General features: G+C 59.7%; 1 protein-coding gene and 1 long non-coding RNA gene across 14 annotated transcripts in view; both read right to left on the bottom strand.

The window, feature by feature from the left end:
• The window catches only part of LOC128074959 (uncharacterized), a 46,963-nt gene that overhangs the window by 7,837 nt on the left and 21,801 nt on the right, over positions 1–17,325 (bottom strand). The window lies entirely within an intron of this gene.
• LOC128074964 (uncharacterized) lies at positions 827–15,336 on the bottom strand. Of its 13 annotated transcripts, none has more exons than XR_008203549.1 (3): positions 10,887–10,917; positions 8,733–8,802; positions 827–862 (listed from the first exon to the last, which is right to left on the bottom strand). It is a non-coding gene; the product is annotated as an uncharacterized LOC128074964 (long non-coding RNA). The 13 variants fall into 13 exon arrangements; XR_008203548.1 differs by lacking the exon at positions 827–862 and adding an exon at positions 1,442–1,477; XR_008203547.1 differs by lacking the exon at positions 827–862 and adding an exon at positions 3,280–3,315.

Below are 17,325 nucleotides of genomic sequence, written 5' to 3'. Positions count from 1 at the left end.
CTAAATTCATCTGCCTGCAAACCTCGTCCAACGCGCTAACTTCACCTGCCCACTATCCTCCACCGGCGCGCTAACTTCACCTGCTCTCAATCCTCCACCGGCGCGCTAACTTCACCTGCCCGCTATCCTCTACTGGTGCGATAACTTGACCTGCCCACTATCATCCTCCGTCACGCTAACTTCACCTGACGGCTATCCTCTACCGGCGCGCTAACTTGACCTGCCCGTTTACCTCCTCCGGCACGCTAACTTACCCTGCCCACTAGCCTCCACAGGCGCGCTAACTTCACCTGACCGCTCTTCCCTACCGGCGCGCTAATATGACCTGCACACTTACCTCCTCCGGTACGCTAACTTACCGTGCACGGTAGCCTCCACAGGCACGCTTGACTTCACCTGCACGCTATGCGCCACCGGCGCGCTATCTTCACCTGCCTGCTAACCTCCAACAGCGCGCTAAATTCCTCTGCCCGCTAACCTCGCCTGGCGACTACCTTCACCTACCTGCTATCCTCTACCGGTGCACTAACTTGACCAGCCCACTTACCTCCACCCGCGCGCTAACGTACCCTGCCCGCTAACCTCCACCGGCGTGCTAAATTCATCTGCCCGCAAACCTCGTCCAACGCGCTAACTTCACCTGACCGCTATCCTCCACCGGCGCGCTAACTAACCCTGACTGCTAGCCTCCACAGGCGCGCTAACTTCACCTGTCCTATATCCTCCACCGGCGCGCTAACTTCACCTGCCTGCTATCCTCCACCGGCGCGCTAACTAACCCTGTCTGCTAGCCTCCACAGGCGCGCTAACTTCACCTGTCCTGTATCCTCCACCGGCGCGCTAACTTAGCCTGCTTGCTAACCTCCACGATCGCTCTTAGTTGTCCGCTAACCTCTTCCAGAATGCTAACTTGGCCACCTCTCTACCCTCTGCCAGCGCGCTACCTTCACCTGCAGGCTGTCCTCCACCGGCGCTCTAACTTAGCCTGCCTGCTATCCTTTACCGGCAGGCTAACTTCCCTGCCCACTTAGCTCCTGCAGCGCACTTACCCTGCCCGCTAGCCTCCACAGGCACGCTAACTTCACCTGTCCGCTGTCCTCCACCGGTGCGCTAAGTTAGCCTGCTTGCTAAACTCCACCGCCGCGCCTAGTTGCCCGCTAACATCTTCCAGAATGCTAACTTGGCCAGCTCTCTACCCTCTGTCTGGGTGAAAGCTTCACCTGCCCGCTATCCTCCAACAGCACGCTAACTTAGGCTGCCCTCTAACCTCCACCGGCGCGCTAACTTCGCCTGCTAGCTATCCTCCACCGGCGCGCTAACTTCACCTGTCCTCTATCCTCCACCGGCGCGCTAACTTCACCTGCCTGCTATCCTCCACCGGCGCGCTAACTAACCCTGACTGCTAGCCTCCACAGGCGCGCTAACTTCACCTGTCCTGTATCCTCCACCGGCGCGCTAACTTAGCCTGCTTGCTAACCTCCACGATCGCTCTTAGTTGTCCGCTAACCTCTTCCAGAATGCTAACTTGGCCACCTCTCTACCCTCTGCCAGCGCGCTACCTTCACCTGCAGGCTGTCCTCCACCGGCGCTCTAACTTAGCCTGCCTGCTATCCTCTACTGGCGGGCTAACTTCCCTGCCCACTTAGCTCCTGCAGCGCACTTACCCTGCCCGCTAGCCTCCACAGGCACGCTAACTTCACCTGTCCGCTGTCCTCCACCGGTGCGCTAAGTTAGCCTGCTTGCTAAACTCCACCGCCGCGCCTAGTTGCCCGCTAACATCTTCCAGAATGCTAACTTGGCCAGCTCTCTACCCTCTGTCTGGGTGAAAGCTTCACCTGCCCGCTATCCTCCAACAGCACGCTAACTTAGGCTGCCCTCTAACCTCCACCGGCGCGCTAACTTCGCCTGCTAGCTATCCTCCACCGGCGCGCTAACTTCACCTGTCCTCTATCCTCCACCGGCGCGCTAACTTCACCTGCCCGCTATCTTCCACCGGCGCGCTAACTTCACCTGCCCGCTATCCTCTACCGGCGCGCTAACTTGACCTGCCCACTTACCTCCTCCGTCACGCTAACTTACCCTGCACGGTAGCCTCCACAGGCACGTTTGACTTCACCTGCACGCTATCCTCCACAGGCACGCTTACTTAGCCTGCCAGATCACCTCCACAGGCTCGCTAATTTTACCTGCCCGCTAACCTCCACCAGCGCGTTAACGGACCCTGCCCACAAACCTCGTCCGGCGCGTTTACTTCACCTGCCCGCTAACCTCCACCGGCGCGCTAAGTTCCTATGCCCGCTAACCTCGTCCGGCGCGCTAACTTCACCTGCCCGCTATCCTCCACCGGAGCGCTAACTTCTGCCCGCTCACCTCCACCGGCGCGCTAAATTCCTCTGCCCGCTACCCTCGCCTGGCGCGCTACCTTCACCTACCCGCTATCCTCTACCGGCGCACTAACTTGACCTGCCCACTTACCTCCACCGGCGCGCTAACTTACCGTGCACGGTAGCCTCCACAGGCACGCTTGACTTCACCTGCACGCTATGCGCCACCGGCGCGCTATCTTCACCTGCCTGCTAACCTCCAACAGCGCGCTAAATTCCTCTGCCCGCTAACCTCGCCTGGCGACTACCTTCACCTACCTGCTATCCTCTACCGGCGCACTAACTTGACCAGCCCACTTACCTCCACCCGCGCGCTAACGTACCCTGCCGGCTAACCTCCACCGGCGCGCTAAATTCATCTGCCCGCAAACCTCGTCCAACGCGCTAACTTCACCTGACCGCTATCCTCCACCGACGCGTTCACTTCGCCTGCCTGCTATCCTCCTCCGGCGCGCTAACTTCACCTGCCCGCTATCCTCCACCGGCGCGCTAACTTCACCTGCCCTCCATCCTCCACCGGCGCGCTAACTTCACCTGCCCTCCATCCTCCACCGGCGCGCTAACTTCTACTGCCCGCTATCCTTCTCCGGCGCGCTAACTTCACCTGCCCGCTATCCTCCACCAGCGTGCTAACATCACCTACCTGCAATCCTCCACCGGCGCGCTAACTTCACCTGCTCGCTAACCTCCACCGGCTCGCTAACTTCACCTGCCCGCTTAACTCCACTGGCGCGCTAAATTCATCTGCCCGCAAACCTCGTCCAACGCGCTAACTGCAGATGACAGCTATCCTCCACCGGCGCGCTAACTTCACCTGCCTGCTATCCTCCACCGGCGCGCTAACTAACCCTGACTGCTAGCCTCCACAGGCGCGCTAACTTCACCTGTCCTGTATCCTCCACCGGCGCGCTAACTTAGCCTGCTTGCTAATCTCCACGATCGCTCTTAGTTGTCCGCTAACCTCTTCCAGAATGCAAACTTGGCCAGCTCTCTACCCTCTGCCAGCGCGCTACCTTCACCTGATGGCTGTCCTCCACCGGCGCGCTAACTTAGCCTGCCTGCTATCCTCTACCGGCGCGCTAACTTCCCTGCCCACTTACCTCCTGCAGCTCGCTTACCCTGCCCGCTAGCCTCCACAGGCGCGCTAACTTCACCTGTCCGCTGTCCTCCACCAGCGCGCTAACTTAGCCTGCTTGCTAAACTCCACAGGCGCGCCTAGTTGCCCGCTAACCTCTTCCAGAATGCTCACTTGGCCAGCTCTCTCCCCTCTGTCTGCACGCTATCTTCACCTGCCCGCTATCCTCCACCAGCGCGCCAACTTCACCAGCCAGCTAACCTCCACCAGCGCGCTAACGTACCCTGCCCACTAACCTCGTCCGGCGCGCTAAATTCACCTGTCCGCTGTCCTCCACCCGCGCGCTAACGTACCCTGCCCACTAACCTCGTCCGACGCGCTAACTTCACCTGCCCGCTATCCTCCACCGGAGCGCTAACTTCTGCCCGCTCACCTCCACCGGCCCGCTAAATTCCTCTGCCCACTAACCTCGCCTGGCGCGCTACCTTCACCTACCCGCTATCCTCTACCGGCGCACTAACTTGACCTGCCCACTTACCTCCACCGGCGCGCTAACTTGACCTGACCGTTATCCTCTACCGGCGCGCTAATATGACCTGCACACTTACCTCCTCCGGCACGCTAACTTACCGTGCACGGTAGCCTCCACAGGCACGCTTGACTTCACCTGCACGCTATGCGCCACCGGCGCGCTATCTTCACCTGCCTGCTAACCTCCAACAGCGCGCTAAATTCCTCTGCCCGCTAACCTCGCCTGGCGACTACCTTCACCTACCTGCTATCCTCTACCGGCGCACTAACTTGACCAGCCCACTTACCTCCACTCGCGCGCTAACGTACCCTGCCCGCTAACCTCCACCGGCGCGCTAAATTCATCTGCCCGCAAACCTCGTCCAACGCACTAACTTCACCTGACCGCTATCCTCCACCGACACGTTCACTTCGCCTGCCTGCTATCCTTCTCCGGCGCGCTAACTTCACCTGCCCGCTATCCTCCACCGGCGCGCTAACTTCACCTACCCTCCATCCTCCACCGGCGCGCTAACTTCACCTGCCCTCCATCCTCCACCGGCGCGCTAACTTCTACTGCCCGCTATCCTTCTCCGGCGCGCTAACTTCACCTGCCCGCTATCCTCCACCAGCGTGCTAACATCATCTACCTGCAATCCTCCACCGGCGCGCTAACTTCACCTGCTTGCTAACCTCCACCGGCTCGCTAACTTCACCTGCCCGCTTAACTCCACTGGCGCGCTAAATTCATCTGCCCGCAAACCTCGTCCAACGCGCTAACTTCAGATGACAGCTATCCTCCACCAGCGCGCTAACTTCAACTGCCTGCTATCCTCCACCGGCGCGCTAACTAACCCTGACTGCTAGCCTCCACAGGCGCGCTAACTTCACCTGTCCTCTATCCTCCACCGGCGTGCTAACTTACCCTGCTTGCTAATCTCCACGATCGCTCTTAGTTGTCCGCTAACCTCTTCCAGAATGCTAACTTGGCCACCTCTCTACCCTCTGCCAGCGCGCTACCTTCACCTGCAGGCTGTCCTCCACCGGCGCGCTAACTTAGCCTGCCTGCTATCCTTTACCGGCGGGCTAACTTCCCTGCCCACTTAGCTCCTGCAGCGCGCTTACCCTGCCCGCTAGCCTCCACAGGCACGCTAACTTCACCTGTCCGCTGTCCTCCACCGGTGCGCTAAGTTAGCCTGCTTGCTAAACTCCACCGCCGCGCCTAGTTGCCCGCTAACATCTTCCAGAATGCTAACTTGGCCAGCTCTCTACCCTCTGTCTGGGTGAAAGCTTCACCTGCCCGCTATCCTCCAACAGCACGCTAACTTAGGCTGCCCTCTAACCTCCACTGGCGCGCTAACTTCGCCTGCTAGCTATCCTCCACCTACGCGCTAACTTCACCTGCCCGCTATCCTCCACCGGCGCGCTAACTTCACCTGCTCTCCATCTTCCACCGGCGCGCTAACTTCACCTGCCCGCTATCCTCTACCGGCGCGCTAACTTGACCTGCCCACTTACCTCCTCCGGCACGCTAACTTACCCTGCACGGTAGCCTCCACAGGCACGTTTGACTTCACCTGCACGCTATCCTCCACAGGCACGCTTACTTAGCCTGCCAGATCACCTCCACAGGCTCGCTAATTTTACCTGCCCGCTAACCTCCACCGGCGCGCTAACGGACCCTGCCCACTAACCTCGTCTGGCGCGCTAACTTCACCTGCCCGCTATCCTCCACAGGCGCGCTAACTTGACCTGCCCACTTACCTCATCCGTAGCGCTAACTTCACCTGACCGCTATCCTCTACCGGTGGGCTAATATGACCTGCACACTTACCTCCTCCAGCACGCTAACTTACCCTGCACGCTAGCCTCCACAGTCGAGCTTGAGTTCACCAGTCCGCTATCCTCCACCGGCGCGCTAACTTAGCCTGCTTGCTAACCTACACCGTCGCGCTTAGTTGTCCGCTAACCTCTTCCAGAATGCAAACTTGGCCAGCTCTCTACCCTCTGCCAGCGCGCTACCTTCACCTGCAGGCTGTCCTCCACCGGCGCGCTAACTTAGCCTGCATGCTATCCTCTACCGGCGCGCTAACTTCCCTGCCCACTTACCTCCTGCAGCTCGCTTACCCTGCCCGCTAGCCTCCACAGGCGCGCTAACTTCACCTGTCCGCTGTCCTCCACCAGCACGCTAACTTAGCCTGCTTGCTAAACTCCACAGGCGCGCCTAGTTGCCCGCTAACCTCTTCCAGAATGCTCACTTGGCCAGCTCTCTACCCTCTGTCTGCGCGCTATCTTCACCTGCCCGATATCCACCACCAGCGCGCCAACTTCACCAGCCAGCTAACCTCCACCAGCGCGCTAACGTACCCTGCCCACTAACCTCGTCCGGCGCGCTAAATTCACCTGTCCGCTGTCCTCCACCCGCGCGCTAACGTACCCTGCCCACTAACCTCGTCCGACGCGCTAACTTCACCTGCCCGCTATCCTCCACCGGAGCGCTAACTTCTGCCCGCTCACCTCCACCGGGGCGCTAAATTCCTCTGCCCGCTAACCTCGCCTGGCGCGCTACCTTCACCTACCCGCTATCCTCTACCGGCGCACTAACTTGACCTGCCCCCTTACCTCCACCGGCGCGCTAACTTGACCTGACCGTTATCCTCTACCGGCGCGCTAATATGACCTGCACACTTAACTCCTCTGGCACGCTAACTTACCGTGCACGGTAGCCTCCACAGGCACGCTTGACTTCACCTGCACGCTATGCGCCACCGGCGCGCTATCTTCACCTGCCTGCTAACCTCCAACAGCGCGCTAAATTCCTCTGCCCGCTAACCTCGCCTGGCGACTACCTTCACCTACCTGCTATCCTCTACCGGCGCACTAACTTGACCAGCCCACTTACCTCCACCCGCGTGCTAACGTACCCTGCCGGCTAACCTCCACCGGCGCGCTAAATTCATCTGCCCGCAAACCTCGTCCAACGCGCTAACTTCACCTGACCGCTATCCTCCACCGGCGCGCTAACTTCACCTGCCCTCCTTCCTCCACCGGCACGCTAACTTCACCTGCCCTCCATCCTCCACCGGCGCGCTAACTTCTACTGCCCGCTATCCTTCTCCGGCGCGCTAACTTCACCTGCCCGCTATCCTCCACCAGCGTGCTAACATCACCTACCTGCAATCCTCCACCGGCGCGCTAACTTCACCTGCTCGCTAACCTCCACCGGCTCGCTAACTTCACCTGCCCGCTTAACTCCACCGGCGCGCTAAATTCATCTGCCCGCAAACCTCGTCCAACGCGCTAACTTCAGATGACAGCTATCCTCCACCGGCGCGCTAACTTCACCTGCCTGCTATCCTCCACCGGCGCGCTAACTAACCCTGACTGCTAGCCTCCACAGGCGCGCTAACTTCACCTGTCCTCTATCCTCCACCGGCGCGCTAACTTAGCCTGCTTGCTAACCTCCACGATCGCTCTTAGTTGTCCGCTAACCTCTTCCAGAATGCTAACTTGGCCACCTCTCTACCCTCTGCCAGCGCGCTACCTTCACCTGCAGGCTGTCCTCCACGGGCGCGCTAACTTAGCCTGCCTGCTATCCTCTACCGGCGGGCTAACTTCCCTGCCCACTTAGCTCCTGCAGCGCGCTTACCCTGCCCGCTAGCCTCCACAGGCACGCTAACTTCACCTGTCCGCTGTCCTCCACCGGTGCGCTAAGTTAGCCTGCTTGCTAAACTCCACCGCCGCGCCTAGTTGCCTGCTAACATCTTCCAGAATGCTAACTTGGCCAGCTCTCTACCCTCTGTCTGGGTGAAAGCTTCACCTGCCCGCTATCCTCCAACAGCACGCTAACTTAGGCTGCCCGCTAATCTCCACCAGCGCGCTAACTTCGCCTGCTAGCTATCCTCCATCGGCGCGCAATCTTCACCTGCCCGCTGTCCTCCACCAGCGCGCCAACTCTGCCTGCCCGCTAACCTCCACCGGCGCGCTAACGTACCCTGCTCACAAACCTCGTCCGGCGCGCTAACTTCACCTGCCCGCTATCCTCTACCGGCGCACTAACTTGACCTGCCCACTTACCTCATCCGTAGCGCTAACTTCACCTCACCGCTATCCTCTACCGGTGCGCTAATATGACCTGCACACTTACCTCAACCAGCATGCTAACTTACCCTGTACGCTAGCCTCCACAGTCGTGCTTGAGTTCACCAGTCCGCTATCCTCCACCGGCGCGCTAACTTAGCCTGCTTGCTAACATACACCGTCGCGCTTAGTTGTCCGCTAACCTCTTCCAGAATGCAAACTTGGCCAGCTCTCTACCCTCTGCCAGCGCGCTACCTTCACCTGATGGCTGTCCTCCACCGGCGCGCTAACTTAGCCTGCCTGCTATCCTCTACCGGCGCGCTAACTTCCCTGCCCACTTACCTCCTGCAGCTCGCTTACCCTGCCCGCTAGCCTCCACAGGCGCGCTAACTTCAACTCTCCGCTGTCCTCCACTGGCGCGCTAACTTAGCCTGCTTGCTAAACTCCACCGGTGCGCCTATTTGCCCGCTAACCTCTTCCAGAATGCTCACTTGGCCAGCTCTCTCCCCTCTGTCTGCACGCTATCTTCACCTGCCCGCTATCCTCCACCAGCGCGCCAACTTCACCAGCCAGCTAACCTCCACCAGCGCGCTAACGTGCCCTGCCCACTAACCTCGTCCGGCGCGCTAAATTCACCTGTCCGCTGTCCTCCACCCGCGCGCTAACGTACCCTGCGAACTAACCGCTTCCGGCGCGCTAACTTCACCTGCCCGCTATCCTCCACCGGAGCGCTAACTTCTCCTGCCCGCTCACCTCCACAGGCGCGCTAAATTCCTCTGCCCGCTAACCTCGCCTGGCGCGCTACCTTCACCTACCCGCTATCCTCTACCGGCGCACTAACTTGACCTGCCCACTTACCTCCACCCGCGCGTTAACGTACCCTGCCCGCTAGCCTCCACAGGCACGCTAACTTCACCTGAACGCTATCCTCCAACAGCGCACCAACTTCACCTGCCCGCTAACCACCACCGGCGCGCTAACTTCACCTGCACGCTATTCTCCACCGGAGCGCTAACTTCACCTGCACGCTATTCTCCACCGGAGCGCTAACTTCTCCTGCCCGCTAACCTCCACCGGCGTGCTAAATTCCTCTGCGCGCTAACCTCGACAGGCGCGCTACCTTCACCACCCTGCTATCCTCTACCGGCGAACTAACTTGACCTGCCCACTTACCTCCACCGGCGCTAACGTACCCTGCCCGCTAACCTCCACCGGCGCACTAAATTCATCTGCCCGCAAACCTCGACCAATGCGCTAACTTCACCTGCCAGCTGTTCTCCAAAGGCGCGCTAACTTAGCCTGCCCGCTATCCTCCACCGGCGCGTTCACTTCACCTGCCTGCTATCCTCCACCGGCGCGCTAACTAACACTGCCCGCTAGCCTCCACAGACGCGCTAAATTCACCTGTCCTCTATCCTCCACCGGCGCGCTAACTTCACCGGCTCTCCATCCTCCACCTGCGCGCTAACTTCACCTGCACGCTATCCTCCACCGGCGCGCTAACTTCACCTGCTCTCCATCTTCCACCGGCGCGCTAACTTCACCTGCCCGCTATCCTCTACCGGCGCGCTAAGTTGACCTGCCCACTTACCTCCTCCGTCGCGCTAACTTCTCCTGACCGCTATCCTCTACCGGCACGCTAATATGACCTGCACACTTACCTCCTCCAGCACGCTAACTTACCCTGCACGGTAGCCTCCACAGGCACGCTTGACTTCACCTGCACGCTATCCGCCACCGGCGCACTAACTGCGCCTGCCCGCTAACCTCCACCAGCGCGCTAAATTCCTCTGCCCGCTAACCTCACCTGGCACACTACCTTCACCTACCTGCTATCCTCGACCGGCGCACTAACTTGACCTGCCCACTTACCTCCACTCGCGCGCTAACGTACCCTGCCCGCTAGCCCCCACAGGCACGCTAACTTGACCTGCACGCTATCCTTCACAGGCACGCTTACTTAGCCTGCCAGATCACCTCCGCAGGCTCGCTAATTTTACCTGCACGCTAACCTCCACCAGCGCGCTAACGGACCCTGCCCACTAACCTCGTCCGGCGCGCTAACTTCATCTGCCCACTATCCTCCACCGACGTGCTAACATCACCTACCTGCTAGCGTCCACCGGCGCGCTAACTTCACCTGCTCGCTAACCTCCACCGGCTCGCTAACTTCACCTGCCCGCTTAACTCCACCGGCGCGCTAAATTCATCTGCCCGCAAACCTCGTCCAACGCGCTATCTTCAGATGACAGCTATCCTCCACCGGCGCGCTAACTTAGCCTGCCCGCTATCCTCCACCGGCGCGTTCACTTCACCTGCCTGTTATCCTCCACCGGCGCGCTAACTAACCCTGACTGCTAGCCTCCACAGGCGCGCTAACTTCACCTGTCCTCTATCCTCCACCGGCGCGCTAACTTAGCCTGCTTCCTAACCTCCACGATCGCTCTTAGTTGTCCGCTAACCTCTTCCAGAATGCTACCTTGGCCAGCTCTCTACACTCTGCCAGCGCGCTACCTTCACCTGCAGGCTGTCCTCCACCGGCGCGCTAACTTAGCCTGCCTGCTATCCTCTACCGGCGGGCTAACTTCCCTGCCCACTTAGCTCCTGCAGCGCGCTTACCCTGCCCGCTAGCCTCCACAGGCACGCTAACTTCACCTGTCCGCTGTCCTCCACCAGCGTGCTAACTTAGCCTGCTTGCTAAACTCCACTGGCGCGCCTAGTTGCCTGCTAACATCTTCCAGAATGCTAACTTGCCCAGCTCTCTACCCTCTGTCTGGGTGAATGCTTCACCTGCCCGCTATCCTCCAACAGCACGCTAACTTAGGCTGCCCTCTAACCTCCACCGGTACGCTAACTTCGCCTGCCCGCTATCCTCCACAGGCGCGCTAACTTCACTTGTTCTCTATCCTCAACCGGCGCGCTTACTTCACCTGCCCACTAACCTCGTCTGGCGCGCTAACTTCACCTGCCCACTAACCTCTACCGGCGAGCTAACTTGACCTGCCCACTTACCTCCTCCGTCGCGCTAGCTTCACCTGACCGCTATCCTCCACCGGCGCGCTAATATGACCTGCACACTTACCTACTCCGGCACGCTAACTTACCCTGCACGGTAGCCTCCACAGGCACGCTTGACTTCACCTGCACGCTATCCTTCACAGGCACGCTTACTTAGCCTGCCAGATCACCTCCACAGGCTCGCTAATTTTACCTGCCCGCTATCCTCCACCGGCGCGCTATCATCACCTGCCCGCTATCCTCCAACAGCGCACCAACTTCACCTGCCCGCTATCCTAAACCGGAGCGCTAACGGACCCTGCCCACTAACCTCGTCCGGCGCGCTAACTTCACGTGCCCTCCATCCTCTACCAGCGTGCTAACTTCACCTGCCCGCTATCCTCCAACAGCACGCTAACTTAGGCTGCCCTCTAACCTCCACCGGTACGCTAACTTCGCCTGCCCGCTATCCTCCACAGGCGCGCTAACTTCACCTGTCCTCTATCCTCAACCGGCGCGCTTACTTCACCTGCCCACTAACCTCGTCTGGCGCGCTAACTTCACCTGCCCGCTAACCTCTACCGGCGAGCTAACTTGACCTGCCCACTTACCTCCTCCGTCGCGCTAGCTTCACCTGACCGCTATCCTCCACCGGCGCGCTAATATGACCTGCACACTTACCTTCTCCGGCACGCTAATTACCCTGCACGGTAGCCTCCACAGGCACGCTTGACTTCACCTGCACGCTATCCTTCACAGGCACGGTTACTTAGCCTGCCAGATCACCTCCACAGGCTCGCTAATTTTACCTGCCCGCTAACCTCCACCGGCGCGCTATCTTCACCTGCCCGCTATCCTCCAACAGCGCACCAACTTCACCTGCCCGCTATCCAAAACCGGAGCGCTAACGGACCCTGCCCACTAACCTCGTCCGGCGCGCTAACTTCACGTGCCCTCCATCCTCTACCAGCGCGCTAACTTCACCTGCCCGCTATCCTCCACCGGCGTGCTAACATCACCTACCTGCTAGCGTCCACCGGCGCGCTAACTTCACCTGCTCGCTAACCTCCACCGGCTCGCTAACTTCACCTGCCCGCTTAACTCCACCGGCGCGCTAAATTCATCTGCCCGCAAACCTCGTCCAACGCGCTATCTTCAGATGACAGCTATCCTCCACCGGCGCGCTAACTTAGCCTGCCCGCTATCCTCCACCGGCGCGTTCACTTCACCTGCCTGCTATCCTCCACCGGCGCGCTAACTAACCCTGACTGCTAGCCTCCACAGGCGCGCTAACTTCACCTGTCCTCTATCCTCCACCGGCGCGCTAACTTAGCCTGCTTCCTAACCTCCACGATCGCTCTTAGTTGTCCACTAACCTCTTCCAGAATGCTAACTTGGCCAGCTCTCTACACTCTGCCAGCGCGCTACCTTCACCTGCAGGCTGTCCTCCACCGGCGCGCTAACTTAGCCTGCCTGCTATCCTCTACCGGCGGGCTAACTTCCCTGCCCACTTAGCTCCTGCAGCGCGCTTACCCTGCCCGCTAGCCTCCACAGGCACGCTAACTTCACCTGTCCGCTGTCCTCCACCAGCGTGCTAACTTAGCCTGCTTGCTAAACTCCACTGGCGCGCCTAGTTGCCTGCTAACATCTTCCAGAATGCTAACTTGCCCAGCTCTCTACCCTCTGTCTGGGTGAATGCTTCACCTGCCCGCTATCCTCCAACAGCACACTAACTTAGGCTGCCCTCTAACCTCCACCGGTACGCTAACTTCGCCTGCCCGCTATCCTCCACAGGCGCGCTAACTTCACCTGTTCTCTATCCTCAACCGGCGCGCTTACTTCACCTGCCCACTAACCTCGTCTGGCGCGCTAACTTCACCTGCCCGCTAACCTCTACCGGCGAGCTAACTTGACCTGCCCGCTTACCTCCTCCGTCGCGCTAGCTTCACCTGACCGCTATCCTCCACCGGCGCGCTAATATGACCTGCACACTTACCTACTCCGGCACGCTAACTTACCCTGCACGGTAGCCTCCACAGGCACGCTTGACTTCACCTGCACGCTATCCTTCACAGGCACGCTTACTTAGCCTGCCAGATCACCTCCACAGGCTCGCTAATTTTACCTGCCCGCTAACCTCCACCGGCGCGCTATCATCACCTGCCCGCTATCCTCCAACAGCGCACCAACTTCACCTGCCCGCTATCCTAAACCGGAGCGCTAACGGACCCTGCCCACTAACCTCGTCCGGCGCGCTAACTTCACGTGCCCTCCATCCTCTACCAGCGCGCTAACTTCACCTGCCCGCTATCCTCCAACAGCACGCTAACTTAGGCTGCCCTCTAACCTCCACCGGTACGCTAACTTCGCCTGCCCGCTATCCTCCACAGGCGCGCTAACTTCACCTGTCCTCTATCCTCAACCGGCGCGCTTACTTCACCTGCCCACTAACCTCGTCTGGCGCGCTAACTTCACCTGCCCGCTAACCTCTACCGGCGAGCTAACTTGACCTGCCCACTTACCTCCTCCGTCGCGCTAGCTTCACCTGACCGCTATCCTCCACCGGCGCGCTAATATGACCTGCACACTTACCTTCTCCGGCACGCTAACTTACCCTGCACGGTAGCCTCCACAGGCACGCTTGACTTCACCTGCACGCTATCCTTCACAGGCACGCTTACTTAGCCTGCCAGATCACCTCCACAGGCTCGCTAATTTTACCTGCCCGCTAACCTCCACCGGCGCGCTATCTTCACCTGCCCGCTATCCTCCAACAGCGCACCAACTTCACCTGCCCGCTATCCTAAACCGGAGCGCTAACGGACCCTGCCCACTAACCTCGTCCGGCGCGCTAACTTCACGTGCCCTCCATCCTCTACCAGCGCGCTAACTTCACCTGCCCGCTATCCTCCACCGGCGTGCTAACATCACCTACCTGCTAGCGTCCACCGGCGCGCTAACTTCACCTGCTCGCTAACCTCCACCGGCTCGCTAACTTCACCTGCCCGCTTAACTCCACCGGCGCGCTAAATTCATCTGCCCGCAAACCTCGTCCAACGCGCTATCTTCAGATGACAGCTATCCTCCACCGGCGCGCTAACTTAGCCTGCCCGCTATCCTCCACCGGCGCGTTCACTTCACCTGCCTGCTATCCTCCACCGGCGCGCTAACTAACCCTGACTGCTAGCCTCCACAGGCGCGCTAACTTCACCTGTCCTCTATCCTCCACCGGCGCGCTAACTTAGCCTGCTTCCTAACCTCCACGATCGCTCTTAGTTGTCCGCTAACCTCTTCCAGAATGCTAACTTGGCCAGCTCTCTACACTCTGCCAGCGCGCTACCTTCACCTGCAGGCTGTCCTCCACCGGCGCGCTAACTTAGCCTGCCTGCTATCCTCTACCGGCGGGCTAACTTCCCTGCCCACTTAGCTCCTGCAGCGCGCTTACCCTGCCCGCTAGCCTCCACAGGCACGCTAACTTCACCTGTCCGCTGTCCTCCACCAGCGTGCTAACTTAGCCTGCTTGCTAAACTCCACTGGCGCGCCTAGTTGCCTGCTAACATCTTCCAGAATGCTAACTTGCCCAGCTCTCTACCCTCTGTCTGGGTGAATGCTTCACCTGCCCGCTATCCTCCAACAGCACGCTAACTTAGGCTGCCCTCTAACCTCCACCGGTACGCTAACTTCGCCTGCCCGCTATCCTCCACAGGCGCGCTAACTTCACCTGTTCTCTATCCTCAACCGGCGCGCTTACTTCACCTGCCCACTAACCTCGTCTGGCGCGCTAACTTCACCTGCCCGCTAACCTCTACCGGCGAGCTAACTTGACCTGCCCACTTACCTCCTCCGTCGCGCTAGCTTCACCTGACCGCTATCCTCCACCGGCGCGCTAATATGACCTGCACACTTACCTTCTCCGGCACGCTAACTTACCCTGCACGGTAGCCTCCACAGGCACGCTTGACTTCACCTGCACGCTATCCTTCACAGGCATGCTTACTTAGCCTGCCAGATCACCTCCACAGGCTCGCTAATTTTACCTGCCCGCTAACCTCCACCGGCGCGCTATCATCACCTGCCCGCTATCCTCCAACAGCGCACCAACTTCACCTGCCCGCTATCCTAAACCGGAGCGCTAACGGACCCTGCCCACTAACCTCGTCCGGCGCGCTAACTTCACGTGCCCTCCATCCTCTACCAGCGCGCTAACTTCACCTGCCCGCTATCCTCCAACAGCACGCTAACTTAGGCTGCCCTCTAACCTCCACCGGTACGCTAACTTCGCCTGCCCGCTATCCTCCACAGGTGCGCTAACTTCACCTGTCCTCTATCCTCAACAGGCGCGCTTACTTCACCTGCCCACTAACCTCGTCTGGCGCGCTAACTTCACCTGCCCGCTAACCTCTACCGGCGAGCTAACTTGACCTGCCCACTTACCTCCTCCGTCGCGCTAGCTTCACCTGACCGCTATCCTCCACCGGCGCGCTAATATGACCTGCACACTTACCTTCTCCGGCACGCTAACTTACCCTGCACGGTAGCCTCCACAGGCACGCTTGACTTCACCTGCACGCTATCCTTCACAGGCACGCTTACTTAGCCTGCCAGATCACCTCCACAGGCTCGCTAATTTTACCTGCCCGCTAACCTCCACCGGCGCGCTATCTTCACCTGCCCGCTATCCTCCAACAGCGCACCAACTTCACCTGCCCGCTATCCTAAACCGGAGCGCTAACGGACCCTGCCCACTAACCTCGTCCGGCGCGCTAACTTCACGTGCCCTCCATCCTCTACCAGCGCGCTAACTTCACCTGCCCGCTATCCTCCACCGGCGTGCTAACATCACCTACCTGCTAGCGTCCACCGGCGCGCTAACTTCACCTGCTCGCTAACCTCCACCGGCTCGCTAACTTCACCTGCCCGCTTAACTCCACCGGCGCGCTAAATTCATCTGCCCGCAAACCTCGTCCAACGTGCTAACTTCAAATGACGGCTATCCTCCACCGGCGCGCTAACTTAGCCTGCCCGCTATCCTCCACCGGCGCGTTCACTTCACCTGCCTGCTATCCTCCACCGGCGCACTAGCTAACCCTGACTGCGAGCCTCCACAGGCGCGCTAACTTCACTTGTCCTCTATCCTCCACCGGCGCGCTAACTTAGCCTGCCTGCTATCCTCTACCGGCGGGCTAACTTCCCTGCCCACTTACCTCCTGCAGCGTGCTTACCCTGCCCGCTATCCTCCAACAGCACGCTAACTTAGGCTGCCCTCTAACCTCCACCGGCGAGCTAACTTCACCTGTCCTCTATCCTAAACCGGAGCGCTAACTTCACCTGCATACTAACCTCGTCTGGCGCGCTAACTTCACCTGCCCGCTATCCTCCACCGGCGCGCTAACTTGACCTGCCCGCTATCCTCCTCCATCGCGCTAACTTCACCTGACCGCTATCCTCTACCGGCGCGCTAGCTTGACCTGCCCACTTACCTCCTCCATCGCGCTAACTACACCTCACCGCTATCCTCTACCGGCACGCTAATATGACCTGCACACTTACCTTCTCCGGCACGCTAACTTACCCTGCACGGTAGCCTCCACAGGCACGCTTGACTTCACCTGCACGCTATCCGCCACCGGCGCGCTAACTTCTCCTGCCCGCTCACCTCCACCGGCGCGCTAAATTCCTCTGCCCGCTAACCTCTCCTGGCGCGCTACCTTCACCAACCTGCTATCCTCTACCGGCGCGCTAACTTGACCTACCCACTTACTTCCACCCGCGCGCTAACGTACCCTGCCCGCTAGCCTCCACAGGCACGCTAACTTCACCTGCACGCTATCCTCCACCGGCACGCTAACTTAGCCTGCCAGATCACCTCCACGGGCTCGCTAATTTTACCTGCCCGCTAACCTCCACCGGCGTGCTAAATTCATCTGCCCGTTATCCTCCAACAGCGCGCCAACTTCACCTGTCCGCTAATCTCCACCGGCGCGCTAACTTCACCTGCTCGCTATCCTCCACCGGCGTGCTAACTTAGCCTGCCCGCTAACCTCCTCCGACGCGCTAACTTCACCTGCCCTCCATCCTCCACCGGTGCACTAACTTCACTTGCCTGCTATCCTCTACCGGAGCGCTAAGTTGACCTGCCCACTTACCTCCTCCGTCGCGCTAACTTCACCTGCCCGCTGTCCTCTAGCGGTGCGCTAGCTTCACCTGCCCCCTATCCTCCAACTGCACACTAACTTTGCCTGCCCGCTAACCTCCACCGGCGCACTAGATTCATCTGCC

The sequence above is a fragment of the Tympanuchus pallidicinctus genome, unplaced genomic scaffold, assembly GCF_026119805.1.
Source record: "Tympanuchus pallidicinctus isolate F22 unplaced genomic scaffold, pur_lepc_1.0 scaffold11, whole genome shotgun sequence".
Taxonomy (NCBI): domain Eukaryota; kingdom Metazoa; phylum Chordata; class Aves; order Galliformes; family Phasianidae; genus Tympanuchus; species Tympanuchus pallidicinctus.
The sequence above is the reverse complement of the archived record's forward strand: the minus strand, read 5'-3'. Positions and strand labels throughout refer to the sequence as shown.